This window comes from Perna viridis, chromosome 3 (genome assembly GCF_037379345.1).
Source record: "Perna viridis isolate PV_CMFRI_1.1 ecotype Kerala chromosome 3, ASM3737934v1, whole genome shotgun sequence".
Classification (NCBI taxonomy): domain Eukaryota; kingdom Metazoa; phylum Mollusca; class Bivalvia; order Mytilida; family Mytilidae; genus Perna; species Perna viridis.
Genome location: NC_142447.1, coordinates 44,545,370 through 44,565,688, shown reverse-complemented (window position 1 = coordinate 44,565,688; position 20,319 = coordinate 44,545,370). Strand labels below are relative to the sequence as shown.

At 33.9% G+C, this 20,319-nt stretch overlaps 1 long non-coding RNA gene and 1 pseudogene across 3 annotated transcripts; one reads left to right on the top strand and one right to left on the bottom strand.

Moving 5' to 3' along the window:
* The first annotated feature begins 6,946 nt into the window (after window positions 1-6,946).
* On the top strand, window positions 6,947-9,455 carry LOC148622421 (omega-amidase NIT2 pseudogene; annotated as a pseudogene). 2 transcript variants are annotated; one of them, XR_015920640.1, is made up of 2 exons: window positions 6,947-7,107; window positions 8,158-9,455. The product of XR_015920640.1 is annotated as an omega-amidase NIT2 pseudogene, transcript variant X1 (transcript). The 2 variants fall into 2 exon arrangements; XR_015920641.1 differs by having other exon boundaries at window positions 6,959-7,054.
* An 8,151-nt stretch (window positions 9,456-17,606) lies between these two features.
* On the bottom strand, window positions 17,607-19,222 carry LOC148622420 (uncharacterized). Its single transcript, XR_015920639.1, has 3 exons — window positions 19,115-19,222; window positions 18,256-18,361; window positions 17,607-17,747 (listed from the first exon to the last, which is right to left on the bottom strand). It is a non-coding gene; the product is annotated as an uncharacterized LOC148622420 (long non-coding RNA).
* Window positions 19,223-20,319: the final 1,097 nt, after the last annotated feature.

The window sequence follows — 20,319 nt, the reverse complement described above, 5'->3', positions numbered from 1 at the left end:
AATTGAAAATTTTGGATGCAATGGGTGAAGTATAGGAATATGAAAAGAAATGGTATGGATTTGTCTTTGAAATATGGGGGAATTTAGTTGGTGACGTTTTTGGGATGGAGGATGTTAGCCACATTAATTGCATCTATACCTTTGTTGACAAACGGTAGTGGTAGAAATGATCATTTTTCTTCATCTTGACTTTTCGCACAAACTGGTTCAAAGAGTGTGGAAACCAATATCCAAAATGATGGCAACAAGTCTGTATAATGATGAGGTGGGGTCAGAAACAGGAGTGTCAAGACTTGTTTTGTAAAGGGAGTGTAGTAGAGTGAGAGGTATAGAATAGAGTTTGGTTCTAATGTGATGAAGTCCAAGAGTTTTTTGTATGAAAGGAAGGAGACCATCTTTGGAGACATCATGTAACTTAGGTGACGTATACTGACGATGGCCATGACTCCTTTCCTGTCTTGGATTTTTGTCAAATAAATTCATTACATTTATGTTATTTTTATATTGGCTTGAATATAAGCTTTTAATATAATACTTTTTTATGTTGTCATTGCATCCGTAAGGTATTGCAGTACCTAGTCTACGTATCCAGTACTCCTCTCTTTCCCTACGATAGTTTTTACTTAGAATGGGACTGTTCGTAGGATGGTAATTTTTTTTCTAAAATACGAACTTTCATAGAGAGGATTGAATGATCTTGTTGATTAAAGTGTTGATAACATGTCGGGAATTTGGTGCAGTTAATTCCCGAACGATGACCGCACATTATTTTGTTTAATCGTTCTAGTGTTTCTCCGACATATACTAAACCACATAAGTTGCATTCTAATCCATATATTAAGTTTGTTGATTTGCAACTTAAGTAAAATCTATGTTTTGAAGAGTACCTCCTCATAATTACTCATAATCAATTATTGGATATCACAAAGGTAAACCATACCATGTAGTATATTATTATTGTTTATGGAACACAAATCCAAATTCTTTTGTGGTATATCAAACACGACTCTAAAACTCCACATAGCAATTTTTACTTCTGGAATTAATGCAATCCAGTTTAAAATGGATACTAGTATTCTGTTGTTTTTACGCGTAGTAATTGTGGTATTTAAAATGTTGATTTTTTTAAAATTTCTTGGACAAATATTTGTAGATTTGTAAGTTCAACATTTAAATCTCCAATAAAACGATCAGTTATATAACTAGACGTTATCACACTGTTGATGTGATCAAGAATCAGCCTTGGATCTGCTTTTAGATGTTTATATCCTCTGTTGTGTTTATCCAATGTTCTCACTGCTATGCTCTCGAAGTCATTTTTGAACCAATCATTATGCGATGTTACTCTGACAGCTGGTTTTATGTACACTCCTGTTTCAGGGTGAGGTCTTGTTTGAGAATTGGTCGATAAAACTTTATAGATCTGATTAAATGTGGGAATCGTGTATTCAACGTCATCTTTGACAACTTCCCATATTTCCTGTATTAAAAGTATAGTATGCCTGATAACAAGTCTATTACATCCAAGATATGGTCATGAAGGTATCGTGTATTTTGGCATACAACAATTAGATGATTCTCTATATTTCTCTATATAACTACGTTGGAGAAGCAAAGTGCCTGATGTCCTTAATCTGTCCGTTTCTTGTTGTAAAAGCTGATCAACTTGTATTTTAGATTTATCGAAATCTAAAAAATAATCCAGATACTTAGATGGCTAAATGCGACACAGACTGTGTGAGATGGCATTCTGCCTTTCATATTGACTACTGCATATGGCAAAGATATTCCCTGGGCATTATGAATTGTTATTGTTGAAGAGGGAACTGTTTACGGACGACTAGAGTCGACTTAATTTGGTAACTTTGAACTGACGATCAACTGGTTGAAGAGGAACCCAAGTTCTATTCATATCTGGTTAAAAAAAATAATTTTTTGTCTTAATGAATTTTCAATTTCTTGTCTTCAAACTTTACCCATATAATGGCAGTCTTTCCTTAGACAATTTTAAAGTTTTTTACTACACAGCTTGCTCCATTTGTGAACAGATTATACAACTGGTGATGTTGGACCATCAACACGAAAGTGTTGGACAAAGCTAACGATCTCCCACCTCAAAAGACCCAAATCTCACATCAAAACATCTGGAAAATACATAAGTATAATGTGCGAGTAAGACACACATCCACTTTCATCGATGCTCTCCAGGCAGCATGTGGTCTGATCACCAGTTTCCTTCTTTGTTGCAGATAAACGAGTAATGTTTTTATTTTGCTCTTGATTTGGTTGGCATTCAGTTTTTAAAACGGGCATAATAATATCAGCTCGGTTACATTTCCTTTCCCTTGTCCTTTTCAATTCACGAGCAAATTCGGCATCATTCCTTTGTTGCACTACCTTCTTTTTTCAGCACAAATAACCTAACAAGTTATTGCCAAATATTTGGAGCCAATGATTAATTTCACCAAAATGTTCATCAGTACCAAAGATTTCCTTTAACCGATTGGTGAAGAAATTTAAGAAATTACAAATTATAGCCCATCATGAAAAGTTCATCAATTATACGGATTTCTAAATCTGAGAATTCAATGTACTGTGGTCTTGCTTTGTGTTCAATGCTAGCGAAAAGTATATGAAATAGAGAGTGAAATGTGTTGCCTTTCACATAATACGCTACTTTCCGTATTTATCAATAACTGACTTTTTTCGATATTGTCTTTTAATTGTTCATAGCGATTGTTATATGTGTCTTCTAGTTCTATATCATATCCTGTTGGAGTGGCATCAAGAGAGTTGTCGGTTGTGTCTATATCCATATCATTTTCTTTTCGGGTTTGTCTCTTTCTACACCATAGCAAATTCTAAGGTAATAGTCTTCAGAAAGTTTGGCATGCATGCATACCTATCGATAATTCTAGTGCATGCGACCTCAATTGAATCATTTGGCAATTTATGTAGGATGTCTGTTGGCTACAGTATGTGAATACATTGTTCTGGTGGTGAAGATTTTACAAAAAGAAACTGACTTTGTGTCAGTGTTTTTTGAAGTAGAATATATCTGCCTCTTGAGCTGAAATTTCAGTGATTTAGGAATTTGTTTGATATAATCTGAAGTCTGTGAATGGAGGTTTGGGCTTTTATCATATAATTCGCGATATAAGTACAGACCATCCATAGATGCAAACCTTTGCTTTACATATTTGCAGCAACGTTTGGTTGTAGTTGTTGGAGCGTACGTATAGCAGTCATATTTCTTTTGAAAAATACTTTTGTTTTATTCAGAGATGATCTTACAGCAAGAATATACTGTTGTCTATCTAATGTACATTTATCTAGGAATTCGGTCGAACTCATTGTATCCTCTTTCTTAACTGCTTTCAAGACTTCCTGGACTGTTTGCATAGTTTACTATGCGAGTTCTAATATCCTGTTTTGACATATCAGATGAATGCGGCTCCAAAATGCATGTTCAATCCATTGGTGGAAGAGGGAAACCAAAGTGACATATTTTTATTTTGTTTTTATGTTATGGCATGATCTTGTATTGGAATGGTGCTTTAATTTTAAAAGGCCGTAGAGATGATATGATGGTGAAGTTGAAAAACATGAAATGATTTTGTCAAAAAAAGCTGAGTACGTCTTTTTCCTTTAATTGTCCATAAACAGAGTCGTCCAAATTCTAAAAGAGACATTGATAGCGTAGCGAGCCTCGATTTTGAAATTCGACCCATATAAAGTAATCAACGACCTGGCCAATATGAATATCTGTCAACAGAATGTCATGCAAGAATAAATATGAGCGATAATGAAAGAATCGAGTACAAGTAACTTGTATCAATTCGCTTTTTCAATCCAAGTCATATGTGCAACTGTGTCCATTGGCATTTTTGTTTTGTGTTAAAGCTAGTTGTTAAATTCATTTGGTTTCAGCTGCTGACAGTGTTTCATTCAATGTAGGCAGTCCAAGCTGGTTGATCACTGCACATAACCCCTTTGGAAGTAAATTGAAGAAGATTTGAGTGTTTTCAGTACGTTAAATCTATCGTCATGTCTAATTATAGAATCTACTCAGCCTGGCTGTTTAAGTAGTTCTACTATAAAATTGTTCCCTTTGCTCTTTATAAAGGCTTTCATTGTGAAGTTTCTGACTCATATGTTTGCAGCTTTTTAAACTTGAAGGAAATATTAATAGTACTCTACGTGAAACGTCTGTGTGAATGATTCACTTCTGTTTTACAGAGTGTGCTTTATTTGATTGGATAAACACATTTTTCCGTCTCTTCTTCCTAGCAAATCAAAATGGGAAAGCTTTTATGATGAACATATGTATATCAAGGAATAAAGAATTGAGGTCCCCTATAATTCATCCACACTCTTTGGACATCAGGGAGTGGCCCCTCTGTCCTGCCGGTGGTAAATGAGCATCCTGAATTCCAAAAAAACTTGGTGCATCAGCATAGGTGTCCATAAATAACTCAACGAATGGTTTCCCCCAAGGGCTATTTGTACTGCATGTTTGTCATCATCATTAAAGTTTACATTCTGTAGTTATGTTTTTTTACCCGCTGCATACAATTCCTCATCACTTTCTTCATTTCAGTATCATCGTCGTCCTTTGTCCTTTATTCTTTTTCTAGTTCAGTTATCGTGAAAGTTAAGTGTTCGTTGGGTACCAATTTTCGTGGTATTTGTGGGTATGTCAAACCACGAAATTTGGTTCCCAACGAAATGGAGAATTCCACTGAAAGGTATACTGAAAACCTCAAAACACGAATTCAAGAAGGGTCTAGATTACCAACGATGTTAGAAATGGTAATCAAGAGAACCAAGGTTCTAGCGGAAATCAAAAGAATGTAATCCAGGAACAAAGACCAGACATGGTAAACAGGCATATACAACAAAGAACGTGAAGTACCTAAAATAATATATACAAAGCAACAAAAGTAAATGAGCACCTCGGACTCCACTGAATACTGGGAGCATGGATCCGGTGTAACGGTAGGGTAAGCGTCTTATGCTTTTCTAGAAATACCCGCCAAGCTATTCTTAAAAAGTCAAGTTTGGGGTAGACGAAAGAGGAACTATGTCTTTTCTTTTATTTCCTCGTATAACATTTCATTTTTTTTTCAATAATTCTGAATTTCTTACTTGCTCTCTTTTCTGCATTGCAATACCTATGTTTGGAACTCCTGTTTTACTGTGGTTTCTTTTAAGCTCACCTTGCCGAAGGCCATGTGAACTATCGCCATCACCTGACGTCCGTCGTCGTCGTTAACTATTTTCCAAAACTCTTCTCCTCTGAAACTAATCGACTAATCAGAACCACATTTAGTACAAATATTTCTTAGATAGATCCCACCCCATATATATGATATAAAACTTCTAAATATCCAGGTTCATTTGTATTCTCATTGTTTAGGTAAGTAACCTGTAAAACTAAAAATAGCTTGTCTTTTATGAAATGATTTGCTAACACTTGGCGTCCGTCGTCGTCAACAATTTTTCAAAACTCTTCTCCTCTGACACTACTTGACGAATTGAAACCAAACTTAAAATAAATGTTCCTTGGGGTATCGTGCATAGAACTGATGTGGGGATTTTTGATCCGTCGAAAAACATGGCCGCCGTTACTAAAAATAGAACATATGCGTCAGACAGTAGTTTTTCGCATATATCTTGAAAATCGTCAGGTTTAGCCAAATTCTGACATGGGGGTAAAAGTGTTCAACATGATAAGATCTATCTGTGGTCAAATTTTCCTTTTAATCTGTTAAGCCATGTTGGACTTATTGCTCTTTTTCGACGTTTTTTTTTTTTTTGATATTTTTAATGTCATTTCGTTCAAAAATTTTCTCCTCTGACACAGTGTCAGTATGCTGTGAATGAGAATTATGTTTGATACTGAGACCAGTTTTCTAGGGGTAAGGGGAATATTTTTAACATTTTTTGACAATTCATTCTTGAAAATTAGTTTTAGTGGTTTATTAATGTAGAAAATTAAATTTAGTCACGCAACAACTTGTAGAGTCGAATTTATGCAAATTTTCGCGGGAGTCGAAATTCTCATGTTTTTGGAATTACAAAATATATATTCTGACTACGAAAATCGCCACAAGTCATCAACAGAGTCCCAGGTATATCAATTGTGATAATATTAAACGTAAATAACAAATAAGCTATTTTTTTATTGAGGAATAAATACTCTAGGGTTACTGGATAGACTACCCAAGTGTATTTCGTTCAGCATTTTTCTAATCGGCGTTGTGACGTCTATTTTGTCCTTTACGGGCTGATTTGAAGTTTACACGATCGAAAGGTTCTGGGGTCACACGTCATCATGAAATTTTTGTCCACATCACGCAAAGAAGAAACCACATCACGTAAAGAAGAAATCACTGCACGTAAAGAAAAGAAAATGCACATAAAGTATTTAGAGATCGACATAACGTAAAGATGAAACGACCTCACGTTATAAGAAAACCACTGCACGTAAAGATAAATCCACATTACGTAAATATATGTTGACATAACGTAATCATAAAACGACAGAACGTAAAGACAAAATTACAGAACGTAAAGACGAAATGACAGAACGTAAAGATGAAATGGCAGAACGTAAAGACAAAACGACATAATGTAAAGATGTTCCTACATAACGGAAATACAAAATGACCACATGTAATTATAAAACCACAGCAAGTAATTTAAAATTGACAACGAGTAAACAAATGTGTATCTCATCAGACAATTTAGGCTTTCCATACAATATGCCTCACACACATGAATACATTGCCATAAAACGTCTTTTGTGAATAATTCAGCTGATACATGTATATAATCTATTCTACACTTTCTTGTTTACGATGTCAAGGACTACATCTAAACATTGCATTATAAAAAAGCACACAAGACACGCTCGTTGAAGACTTATCGAACCATTTAAATTAAACTGCAATATTAATGTGAATACAAAAATACAAACTTGTATATTATTGACTCGATTCACACATGTGACGTTAGTTGAATGTTTTGTTTGGAAGAGCATATTGATCAGGTATCTATTTGTTTCTGGATCTTCAGTTTCGAAGAACGTCAATTTAATATAAAGTAAGTAATGCTATGAAAATCATACATTAAGTGACATGACAACAAATCGTCATTTTTTTTGCAAGCAAATCATTTTATCGGCAAAATAGGAAGTAAATATACAGTAAAATAAGAATTGTAATGGTAAAATTCTGATTTGAAATAGTGGAATTCCGCTAAAAAGCAGAACAAAATCGTCATTTAAACATGCATCTTTTGACGTCCAAATTGAATTTGTATCAAAATTCACAATGTGAATATGTTATAAAGATTCTATATGCTAATCAGTAGGAGGAGTAATACTGTAAATTCACTGAAATTTTCCAAGTCTAAGGGACTACGCAAGCACATAGAAACGACTTTGAAGCGATTTTTTTATGTGTAAGTTATATCGGATAACCACAGATAAAGCAAATGTGGATAATAAGACAATGAAGAAATGATACAGGAACTACAAGCAAACATCATGAAGAAACAAAAAAATACAAAGCTAACGGGACGGATCCGGAAATTCCGAAAGGGGGCTAAATGATTTCCACTTTTTCCCATGTAAATTCAACCACACTTTTCGGATATAAGGGTGGTCCCTTTATTCTGCCTGCGATATATAAGCATCCTAGATTTCAAAGAAAGTTGAGTTCATCAACTAGGTGCGGTGGTAGGGAACTCATCTTCTGATTTTGTAGAACCACTCGTTGATATGTAAATGTCTTATGGAATTATATGGAAGGGGCTGAAAACGAATAGAATAAAACCGCCAACGATGGTGGCGATGTCTAACATTTCACATTACAGCAAATGTAACATAAAATAAATGTTATAGTTAATAAACACATAATAAACAAAACAAAGCAAATTGAACAACAAACCAACATAAATAAAACAAAAACAAAAACCAACAAAAAACAAAAAGATGCCACCTTTCATGAAAACAAACACAGAACCAATTATTAATACTATTCTTAATTAGGTTTGGGGACGGACGGACGGACGGACGGAGGTATACTATAATACGTCCAATCGAGATGTATTAAATTGTGAGATAGCAGTAATCTTTCGTATTCATTCCAGGGAAGGATTTATATCTAAGTGACACGGTTAAAGATGGAATTCAAAGTGTCTCTTATTCAGATGCTGGTCACACCTGACAAAACAAAAAATCTTGAAAAGGCCTGCAAACTTATAAAAGAATCAGTAATTAATGGCGCAAAACTTGTGATATTACCAGAATGTTTCAACTCTCCATACGATACCGAATGCTTTCCAAGATACGCCGAACCTATACCAGGGGAAACAACCAAGTTTTTGTCAAGGTTAGCCTCAGAGAACAATATCTATATTATCGGAGGTTCTATTCCCGAAAAAGATGGCCACAGAGTATTTAATACATGCACAGTGTTCAACACGTCAGGTGAAATAATTGCAAAACACAGAAAAATGCATTTGGTAGACATAAGTGTCCCGGGAAGACTACGTTTTAGAGAGGCCGATACACTTAGTCCAGGGAGTACGTTTACAACGTTTGAAACCCCTTACCTTAAAATCGGTATTGGGATATGTTATGATCTTCGGTTTGGTGAACTCGCAAAAATATATGGAGATATGGGATGCAAATTACTCGTTTATCCAGGAGCTTTCAATATGGTGACAGGACCGTCGCATATGGAACCACTGCTCAGAGCCAGGGCTATTGATAATGAAGTGTACGTAGCGCTTGTCTCTGCAGCAAGGGATGAAAGTGCGAGTTATGTTGCATGGGGACATAGCACGATGGTGAATCCATGGGGTGATGTCATTGCAACGTCGGAACATAATGAAACAATTATATACTCTGATGTCCAACCAAACTATGTTGATGAAGTAAGAAGAAATCTGCCGATAGCATCTCAAAAACGAACTGATCTGTATGTTTGTTGCCATAGAAAACCGAATTAGTTCTGTGGGCACCATCAGTATCTATTCTGTACCTCAAACATAAAAGAAAAATGTATATATATTTTTGAAAGATATTGGAATAAGAGTAGATAGATATGACTTCCCCTGCAAGATGATGTCCTGTTCGTAGTCAAAACATTTTTTTTAGTTTGAAACTAGCCTTTATCAAAATCTCATGTTAAAGAGATGTCTTTTATTTACTATGTGTTTTCGAGAGTTAATTAAAACAGTAAAGTGTAAAGTAGTGTGATTTAGATTGTGAATTGAAATAGTACAGTAGACGACACTTTTCCTTTGTGGCCAATTGTACTCCAGGAGAGCCGATAATCATTGAAATGTAATGTCGCTTAGCAGAGGACGGAATGAAATCATGACTTTTTCAAATTATTCCTACATTTGTGATGGGTTTTGTGTCAATTGATGAATTAATTATCTATGATTTTTTACAAAAATAGCACTTCTAAATTTCACAAAAGAGAAAACTTAACAAAACAGACCAAGATAACAAAACAAGAATACCAATAGCACTTAAATCCATTAACGAACAGCTGTTAATAGATCAAGTCATACTAACGTTTTTCACTTCCGTACAAAGGTATACAGAAAAACATATTAACATACATTTGTATATGGTAACCCAAAGAGGTTCAAAGGTATTTTCTTTAGGCAACAAAACAATTAGCATATGCTAAAAAAACTGTAGCATATGCTACATTATTAAATAAAATTATAATAAAATATATTACGCGATAATAATTATAAACGAACATGTAAAAAAAGAGAGAACCTAGTTTATTAGAACTGAAATTGCTTGATTAAAGAACTGAAGAAATTACAATGATGAGAGAAAGACGAATCAGTGGATTCTTAATGGCAAAGTTCATAGTCATAGCGACGCACATTTTGTGAACTATAAGAACGCTAAGAGGCATTTTCGACACCAACTAGAAAAAAGTCAATCATGATTATTTATAACTCGTGGATCGTTACGGTGTATCCATCAGCACCATGAAAACTGATTTATTCAACGGGTCATAGTTTTCCTTCCCTCGTTTGTCTACTCCGGACTTGACTTTTTTATGAGCAACTCGGCGGGTGTTTCTAGAAAAGCAGAGGACGCTTACCCTACCGGTGCACCTGGTCAATGCTCCCAGTTTTTAGTGGAGTCCGAGTTGCTCATTTACTTTTGTTACTTTATATGTATGATTTTAGTTACTTGATGTTCTTTGTTGTGTATGTCTGTTTTTCATGTCTGGTCTTTGTCCCTGGATTACATTCTTTTGATTACCGCTATAACCTTTGTTCCCTTGATTACTCTTGCTGCTGCTTATGTTGAAACCGATCAAAAGTGCGCGTTGTCCGTTTTTAAAAGGAGGAAAGCATAAAACTATTTGTCGTGAACTAATGGTGAACGGATTATCACACACTAACGATAACGACAAATGAAAGGCGTGCGCTGAACATTTTGAATCACTATACAGATTCGACGGTGCGTTAACAAATCGAGAAAGATGAACTGGTTCATGGAATTCGTCTGAAATGCCATATGAATATCATCAAAATTGAACAATTTATCTTCAGTGAGATATCTGACATCTGTAGCAATCGCCAAGCAATTAATATACCGCTTTGGATAACATGTCCTATGAACATGTCAAATATAGTGGAAAGAGACTTGTAAACCAATTGTGTAACTTATTCATAATACATAATACATTAAGTAACATAACACTTGAATCATGCTATACTCCCGTGTGCTGGAAGACTATTGCAGTTATTCCACTTTTTAAAGGCGGAAATAAGAAGAAAAGCGATCCTAATTCGTACCGTGGAATTTCATTAGTATGCTCCATCTCAAAAGTTTTTGAAAAAAAGCCTTAGTTAAACGCCATTATCGTCTGAAAAGAAACTTTCACCACACTTCACAAATGGCTTACCAGAAACAACTTTCAAGTCTGTATACTTCTTGCAACTTACAAGAGTTGTTTATCGCTACATTGAACGTCATAGTAAAGTTTTTGTCCTCTTAGACAACATAAAAGCATTTGACACAATGTGGCACTTCGTCTTCTACTGAAACTTTATAGACATGGGATACACGGGAACATGTGGACTTTGATCGATAACATGTACAATGGCATGAACAGTTGTGTTCTGTTTCAAAAAGAACATGTGGACTTTGATTGATAACATGTACAATGACATGAACAGTTGTGTTCTGTTTCAAAACAACAAGTCTCGTTGTTTCCCCTTGAACATGGTGTACGACAAGGTGGTGTATTTTTTTCTTCTCTATTTTACCTTGTTTACATTAACGATCTACTTGATGATATTGACCAGTCAAAAAGTGGTTTTCTTTTACTTGACATTTGTGTCAGCACTTCTGTGCAAGCAGACGATATAGCTCTGATATTTTCAAACGAACACGAAATGCAAAATCTCATATTGTGAACAACATAGTACTACATGGACGTTTAAATTCTCTCCGTCGAAAAGTCAAGTTCTACATTACAAATGCTTCAAATAGTGGCACAATACCTTTATTTCCTTCTTCTAAACATGTTGGGATACTTTTGAAGAGTTCTTTAAAATCAACGAACAAAACTTTCAATACCTGTCTGCCTTCACGATCTTCCGTGTTGTCTGTTATCAGTTCTGGAATTCACCCGTCAATCATAAACACACTGACTTGTTCAAACATAGTACAACAGTTGTATTACACTAGCCTTGTATGGATGTAAACTTTGAAGTAACTTAAGTCAATCTGAAACTGAGATGCTTGAACGGTCACATACATTCACATGTAAAACGTTACAAGGACTCCCGAAACGAACACGTTCAGACAAGTGTACAAGTCTGTTAGGTTGGTTCAGTATCGAGTGTTATATTGGTAAATGCATGTTGTAATTCTTTGGCAGAACCTGTAGACTAAAATCGAATGCATTGCATAGAAGAATTAAGGTGACCAGACTATTCGAATTAAAACTCAACTTGGTTTTATTCCTGGCGTGTATAGACTAGCTCAAAAATACGATCTGACAGAACACCTTGTTATATTTATGGACTGTGGTAAATTTCCATCAACGAAAGCATGGTCAACTATTGTCAGGAATCAGATATATTCCACGCTATCAAGCGACGAGGATTTGAACCTATTCAAACGTATACATAGTGAAATTAAATTACACCGGGCATGGACTGCAGCAAAACTTTACCCAGAACTAAGAGAAGCAGTTAAATATGATATATTGACTTATGTTCTGATATTTAACAAGACGATAACACATAACTATGCGGTCGATGTGGATGTACTTTTCAAATATCGTCGGACACATCTTATTCTCATGTAGTAAATTGCAAGACAAACGTGGTGATCTTTGGAAAGACACAAATTATTAACAACTCAGCCTAACGTATGACTTAAGACAGTCTAGCATCAATTAACTTTACGGTTACCATCTTATATATATATTTTTTGCAATTCGCAGTAATTTCTAAAATGGGTTTAAAAATAGATATAACCGGTTCTGGTAGATTGGTTATATAGGTTACAGACCACCATTTGCATTATCAATTTGGAACGTAAAAAAAGTCCGACGCAAAGGTACAAAGTAGTCCCTTTAGCATGCCATTATAAAAAAAGTTGACAATATTTTTAAACGAATGAACTTTTTTTAAAAGGAATTTTCTGCTGATAATTTTGAGCCCAAAGTATGCTGCCTCAAACTTAAATAAACCAATTTAGTGGAACTATAAATAAAGATGGTCTAAATGAAGAATTTTTAGGATTCCCCACGCTATTTTTAGGGTAGATGAGTTCCGAGTATCAGTGCTGCACTGCAAGGTAGTAAACCCCTTGTGAAATCTGAACGAGTCACAGTGCCTGATAGTATCAGTACTTTGTCTTTGTGTCTTATTTTCATAGAAAACTATGGCAAGTTTCGCAAATAAATGCTTTATGTTTGTTTGAACGAAGTGAACTTAGAACATAACCTGCAATACGGATTTGAAAGTGATGAACTTGACTTTTTTTGCGTACAGAATACCTTCAGGATGTGCAAAACATTCCATAAAGGACAATGTTGATCACCTGCTGTGTAACTTTCAAAAAATTCATTCTCATTAATTTTCTTTGTGACAATAACTTTATTTTCAAATAATTCATATGTGTTATGATAATCGCTTGTTCATTTCTTTATTCATGTGAAAATCTCTACATAAAAGGAAATAAGTTAAATATCATATAATACATACTTGCATTTTATTTGAATTGTTCCTAATATTATAAACTTAAATCCAATGAAAAATTAAAAAAAAATGATAATGGTATAATCGTATTATTTCTAGAGAAAAAAAAGATTAATAGTGGTATAATCGTGTTTGAAGAGTCTTGTATAATCAATTCTGAAATTAACACAATTCATTAATTTTAACGCATAAACAAAATCCACTTACAACGGCTCAGACATGAATTAATCATGCGAGTTTCATACCTACCAATGTCTGAAAATTTGTATGTTACAATACGGAATTTCTTGGTATTAATTTATATTTTTCGGTAATTACATGTAATAACTGGTCCATTCAGTAAATTCACGAAATTCCTGAGAACCAAGAGGAATTCCATGTAGAAACTAAAAAATAATTTTATACGCAAAATGCGGATTTCATATTAAATTTAAACACAAAAGAATAGAAAATGATAAACTATTCAGCAAAGAAAATGTACAGGGTGTATAATTGATTAAGTAACTGTTATAAAGATTTTTGGAAAATGAAATGTTTCATTATGTTTAAATGTGTTGCTGTTGTGGCACCTAGAGGTACGTAGCATCCCATCATTTAAACATTGGCAAGTTTTTTTTTAATGATTTTAATATGTTTAAGAAGCTGTGAATGACACATCTTGGAATTCTCTCCTTTATTTGCATGTAAATGGCCATACAAATGTCAGTGAAGAAAAAACTAACTGTAAATTAAGATGTCTCCTTATGAGAAAAAAAAATTCTGAAAAAGAAATAAGTGTATTATATTTAATCATTTTTAAAGGTGTTTGTTTTGGTTGTATGTATATGATTTATACTGAAAGAATCATAATTGATATAAGTGTTCTGTTACCGGGTAACAATTTATTTTTCAATTCTAAACATTTTCTATTTTTTAGCAATAATTATTTGAGGTCTGTTCGATTTCTATTATGGATGTTTCAATCCCCGATAATAAGTTTCCCCATGTTCACAAACCAATCAACAATTCGTTTAAATCTATGATAGCTCACGATGTAAGTTAAATTTTATTATTAGTTTACAATATTTATGTATTAAGCATTGTTATAAGCCTATTTTTTTTTATATAGGATACGCCCCAGAAGGTCAATTTAAGAGATGTGTCAGGGGATATCATAGGAAAGGAGAAGGAAACAGAGAAATAGGCTGCAAGAAAATGGCGATTATTTCCTCTCTGAAAAGCTTTGGGTTTAAAAAGCTTTAAAAATGCCCGATAAATATATAAAGTAACGCTGTGTTCTCGCTAACGGGATGTTCATTGCATTGGCTGTAAACTTAGCCGAAACATAACGAATATTGTAATTAGCCACGTGCATAACAGCTTTGTTTTTTTTTTAGGTCAAACCTCTAGATTCGGCATCCTTTATACAATAATTTACAAATAATATTCAAACCGTAGACATTTATTTGAAAATTTAAACAAAGCAAGTACTTATATCCAGGGTGTAATTTTTTTTCTGCAAGTGGAAAAGGGGGGTTCAGTTTTTTATAACTTCAAAGAGGGGTGGGAGGTAATTTTTGTGCACATGGATTTCAAAGGGGATCCAAATTTTTAGTTAAACAGAGCATTACACCAGTCAAATTAAAACATATTTTACCACCATTAAACATTTTATTTCATTGTCACATGCATGATCTCTGGTAAAATCAAGTTCACACATCAACATAACCATCAGGACCTAAAACATTTACAGTTATTAAATCAAATTGGTCTGACTTCTCTGCTGACGATTCAATTTCCTTACCAATATCTTGAATCTCAAGAGTTGTGGCTGATTCTGCTTGATTTTGATCAGACTTTTCCAAAGTATCAAGTTTTGGAATTGAAGACTTGAATTTTTTATTGTAAGAATTCTTTAACATCTCAACTGCTTTTGCTTCAAAGAGTAATCAAGGGTACTACGATTATAACGGTAATAAGACGAATGTTATCCAGGGACAAAGACCAGACATGGAAAACAGACGTACAAAGAACATGAAATTTTGTTAAAATCAAATATACAAACTAACAAAAGCAAATGAGCAACTATGACTCCACTAAAAACTTGGAGCATGGACCAGGTGCGCTAGTAGGGTAAGCGTCCTCTGCTTTTCTAGAAATCCGCCGAGTTGCTCATAAAAAGTCAAGTCCGGGGTAGACGAAAGAGGAAAGGAAAACCATGACCTCGTTGAACAAATCAGTTTTCATGGCGCAGATGGATACACCGTAGCGATCCACGATTTCATGATGACGACCACAACATAAAACTTCTATAGGGATGACTTCAATCTTGTAGCAACACAACCCTGTTCCAGAAGTTTGTTAGAATTCTAGCGCGATACAAAAACTGCGTAGTTTCGGCAAGCTCTGGAATAATGTAGGAGTTGTTATATGAACTCCATACGCATGTTTAATAGAGGGGGTCTCACATTTAAAAAAAATGTTTTTAAGGGGGATAAGAAAATATCATGGGGGGGGGTCAAGAAAATTTTATATGATTTCAAAATTACCAGTCCCCCCTCCCTGGTAAATATTGATAAATTTCTATATCCATTTGAATCGTAAGGGGAAAAAAGGGAGCTATATAGTCAAATTTTGTGTCCTGGATCTTTTTATGTAATAATCAAACCAGAACCTTTTTTTTCGCCTATTGCATCTTTGTATTTTATCATTGTCCTGCCTTTCTATTTGAAATGTAATCCTAGCCCCGACCCCCACTCATAAAAATCAACATGGTTACGGAGGCGTATTCAGGTTGGGGAGTGGCGGGCGTGCAAGGCAATTTGCAAAGCATGGGTTGTCAGGGGTAGATTTAGGCGGTTTCAAGTTGAAACTTTAAATCTCTCGCTAATTTTACCACAAAAGATATCTACATTGCACCCACTCTATAATATTTCGAAAATTTAACCTCAAAATTTGTGTCACCTCGCTCGGCTTGGCAGAATTTTTACCGTGCATCCCTATCTAAAATCCTAGATTCGTTTCTGTTACTCCTACAACGTAAGCGGTTGGAATTCCGTTCCTCTATACCCCAGGATGGCATCAAATCAGAAAATAGCTTGCCAGACAACCTCTAGCATTGCTGGAGTACAACATGGTTTGCTACATAAGCATTGTATTGCTTTTATATATATATATATATTTCTTTATTGCTTTTATGGAGAATATTAAAATAGTTTCTAAACAGGCAACCTGTTTCATGCTAAACGGTTAAAGCAAAATATGATGAAAGCTATTTACAGGTTAGTGAACAGGGACCGCTCCAGACACTTTGAAAATGAGGGGTGCAAGCAAATGTGATGGTGATGCTAAGACATTATTTTCCATGTTTTGTCAATTTTACACATGAAAATGACTAATTTTCTGGTAAAAAGGAGGGGTGCCAACCCCCTCTGATCAATGAACAGGTATTACCAGCACAATTGACTAATAATTATCATTCAATAAGATGTCCTATTGAACAGGTGCATCATGAGCTTATGGTATGATTATCCTCACCTCAACATCTCTCTTACTAGTGAACAAAAAAATCACAATTTACCAGTCTGTAGAGTTTATACAAGGAAACCATGAATTCAGATCAATTCAATGTAAATTATAGGTACAAGTACATGGCATGATTATGATTAGCTCAAAATTCAACAATAAATCCTTCTTTTTCAAAATATTTAATGTCTGTGAATGTTTATATTTTATTCTATTTACCCATGGAACTTGTTTTTTTTTCATTGATTGGTTGTGGTTTCAATGCATATTGCAATTATTTCTTGCATTTCAGGACAAGAATGTTTTACTGTATGAAATGATCCTGCTTTATACTACTCTACTATTATGACATTTTGAGGCGGTTTCATAGTGCTACCTCACAGAATCAATAGTTGCTTAGCCAGATAGTTGTTACACAAAATTACTTGTTTGAGAAGCAGTGAAAGATTTAGCACTCACTAGTCATAAGTAGAAAACTTACATACATGTACCATTTATGTTTGCCAATGAGATAGTCATTCAAAAAACCAAGCAAGTAACAATTAAGCTTCTACAAGTGAAATCACCACATGGTTATCAATAATGGGCAAACCACATACCATTAAGCAATCTATAAAAAGGCCCAAAAACAAATAAGTAAAACTATTTACAAAAGACCATAATCAACCTAATCTACAGAAAACAATGAAGTAATTTTTTAGGTCAGTTGATAGAGTGACAGCTTGCAGTGCAAGGGATTCTAGGTTGATGGCTGTTATTGTATACATGTATGAAAGTGACTTTTACTTTTGAAGCACAACATATTTAAACCTTGTACATTTGTATAAGAAATATGATTTTGAAAATCTTTATTTTCAAACTTCAGCTTCATATTAGCTTTCATTACAGTGCAAGCAGAGATTTGAACAGCATTGAAGATCATCTAAATTCTATATGTATGAATTCTTTTCAGTCATATATATGCCATGGATGACCTGGAAGTATAAAAATCAGTAATAAATATACATAATACTCATATTCAAAGTTACTGTGATTCATGATTCCTGTATTGAAGTAGACTTCTATTTAAGTAAAACCCTACATTATATGGCTCATTGGATGTTTTTTTTTCTTCAAACAAAACATCCCATTATGTTAAAATCTTATGTCTATGTTACAACCTTCATTTAAGGGAACTGTAGTGCTACATTTTCAGAGATAAACACATATGGGATCTATCTACATTACACATGTAGAAATAATACAAATACATTTCTAAAATAAATTGACTAATGAGAGTTTATAGTGAATAATCAAAAGACTTTGAAAGTGGGGGTCCAAGCTATTAATTTACTCATTTTTGCAAAAAATGTCCACATTACTTCCAACATTTCCCAACAAAAGAGGTGGTTCCTACCTTTGGAACACCCCAAATCAATATTAATTTTTTTTCTCCAAAAAACAAGGCATAAAAATATTGTATACAGAACCTCAAATACCTACACAATCTATCATCATACTTCATTTGAACAGAGGTTCCTGTTATGTATGACTTGTCTGGGAACTTGTATCATTGGTAGATGAACATGATGGCTGCATCCAAAATTTTCTGGAAAATATCAAAACATATTTCCTTTTAATATGGAAAGAGATACTGAAAATCAACATGGATAGACTTTTATCATACTGTGATGACTATGGTATAATTGTACATGTTCATGACAACATACCGTGCAAAAGAAATCTGATGACTGACAAAATTAGTTCCTTATCCTTAGTTACAGATATACAATTTAAGTCAACAGCTTGTATTTGTGGATCTATTAAAAAAGTAAAAAAAAATAGCATGATAAACTTCTTAAAAAATTGAAAATTGTGTCTCATATAAGGTCATACAAATGTATATGTTAATGTTTAGATTAATTTCCAAATCATATAATTCATGTAGTTTATCCCAAGTTATGTATAAAATGTTCTCATATGATTTATATGTACAATACCATGGAACATTAAATATTGTTTTTGATTGCTCTTGGTCAACTATTCAGCAATACCTGTTTCACTGGAGTTTCTTTGACCTTGTACATGAATTTATTTTTGTTCTCAAAAATGAAGTATGGGGTACTGTATACACAAACAACAGATTCTTGTAAGGTTTTGTTTGTGTTACCCTATAATCAAGTACATGTAACTGTACAACTCATCATGTTCAACAAGTTTGTATCATAGACTGTTTCATTTAAATGAAAATCAACAGTCATTGACTCAACGACAACTCTTTATGTCTTTATAAAAATGTTTGTATGGACTATGGAACATGTATACAGTACACGTATAAGGCTTAAGAAAGTTTTTTGTGTACCATATCTCCTGTAATTTGAACTGCACTCATTTACTTAGACTACAGCACATGATTTAGACAAATTATAATTAACAAATACATGGTATATGAAAAACGCTTAAGTTATTTATCATAATTCTTCATTATTGTAACTGTGTTCGAGCTAAATAAAATATTTGTATTTTCATCATGGCGGCACTGTAAACAATAATGAATGCATATCATTAATGTTCGTTCGTTTTGCTAATCAATTTTTTGATATCTAAAAATATAAAAACAAAAAAATGTAGCAAACAATTGAAATAAAAACAAACTGTCATGTTCGAAATGAAAAAATATACTCAAATAAAACATTAATTTAGCGATAAATATGCCGAAGTTCATAAGCAAGCTGCTGATAAAAAAAACACAATGGAGAAAATTTTAAATAGTTTGGTGTCTTTTGCAGAAGGTTTGGTTTGGAATTATCTTAAACTACGAATTTCAGGTTCATTTGTATTCACCTTAATGTGTCACTTACTTTTTGGTGGAATATATGTCCATATGAGTACATGAAACTCAAATTCAGACACCCCCCCAAATGTGACAGCATGGTTTTTCACAAAATACCGTTAGAATTGTGAACTTAGAATGTGTTCCTTTTTCTTTTGTAGCTTTTTACCGCTATCATTGTTGAATAAAGATGTTCTATGAGACGATGTTGGTTATGCTATCTGCACTGCGGCAGAATAGTAAAAAGATCGTACAGATTCAGATGTAAATGAAGATACGTTGATCATGGATGCAACAGATGTGAAACTAGAAGATACTGTCCGAGCAAGGACAATGACTAAACCGAGGAAACAATTATTTCTATCACAAGTCGATGAATATAAACGTAAAATCTATAAAGCATGGGAAAGATTCGACTTGATGAGTCTGCCAAGGACCTCAAAGGTTTACATACGTTGGAGAAATCGATACTTCAAAGTGAGGAGAAATATAAAGTAATTTATAAAAAATATATAGAATTCGTGTCAAGGAAAAACACCGACGAAAGTGGTAGTATGTTGTTAATGTTTATCGCGGAATTTAATAAATGCTCAGACATTATACAACAGACACTCTTACGAATAAAATCAGAGAAGCTGCAGGTAGCCGAGACGATGTCACGGTATACGAGTGTTAGTAGCAGGGAAGGATCTGTTGGTACAAAGGTACAATTTGCACAATATGAGGCAGAATTA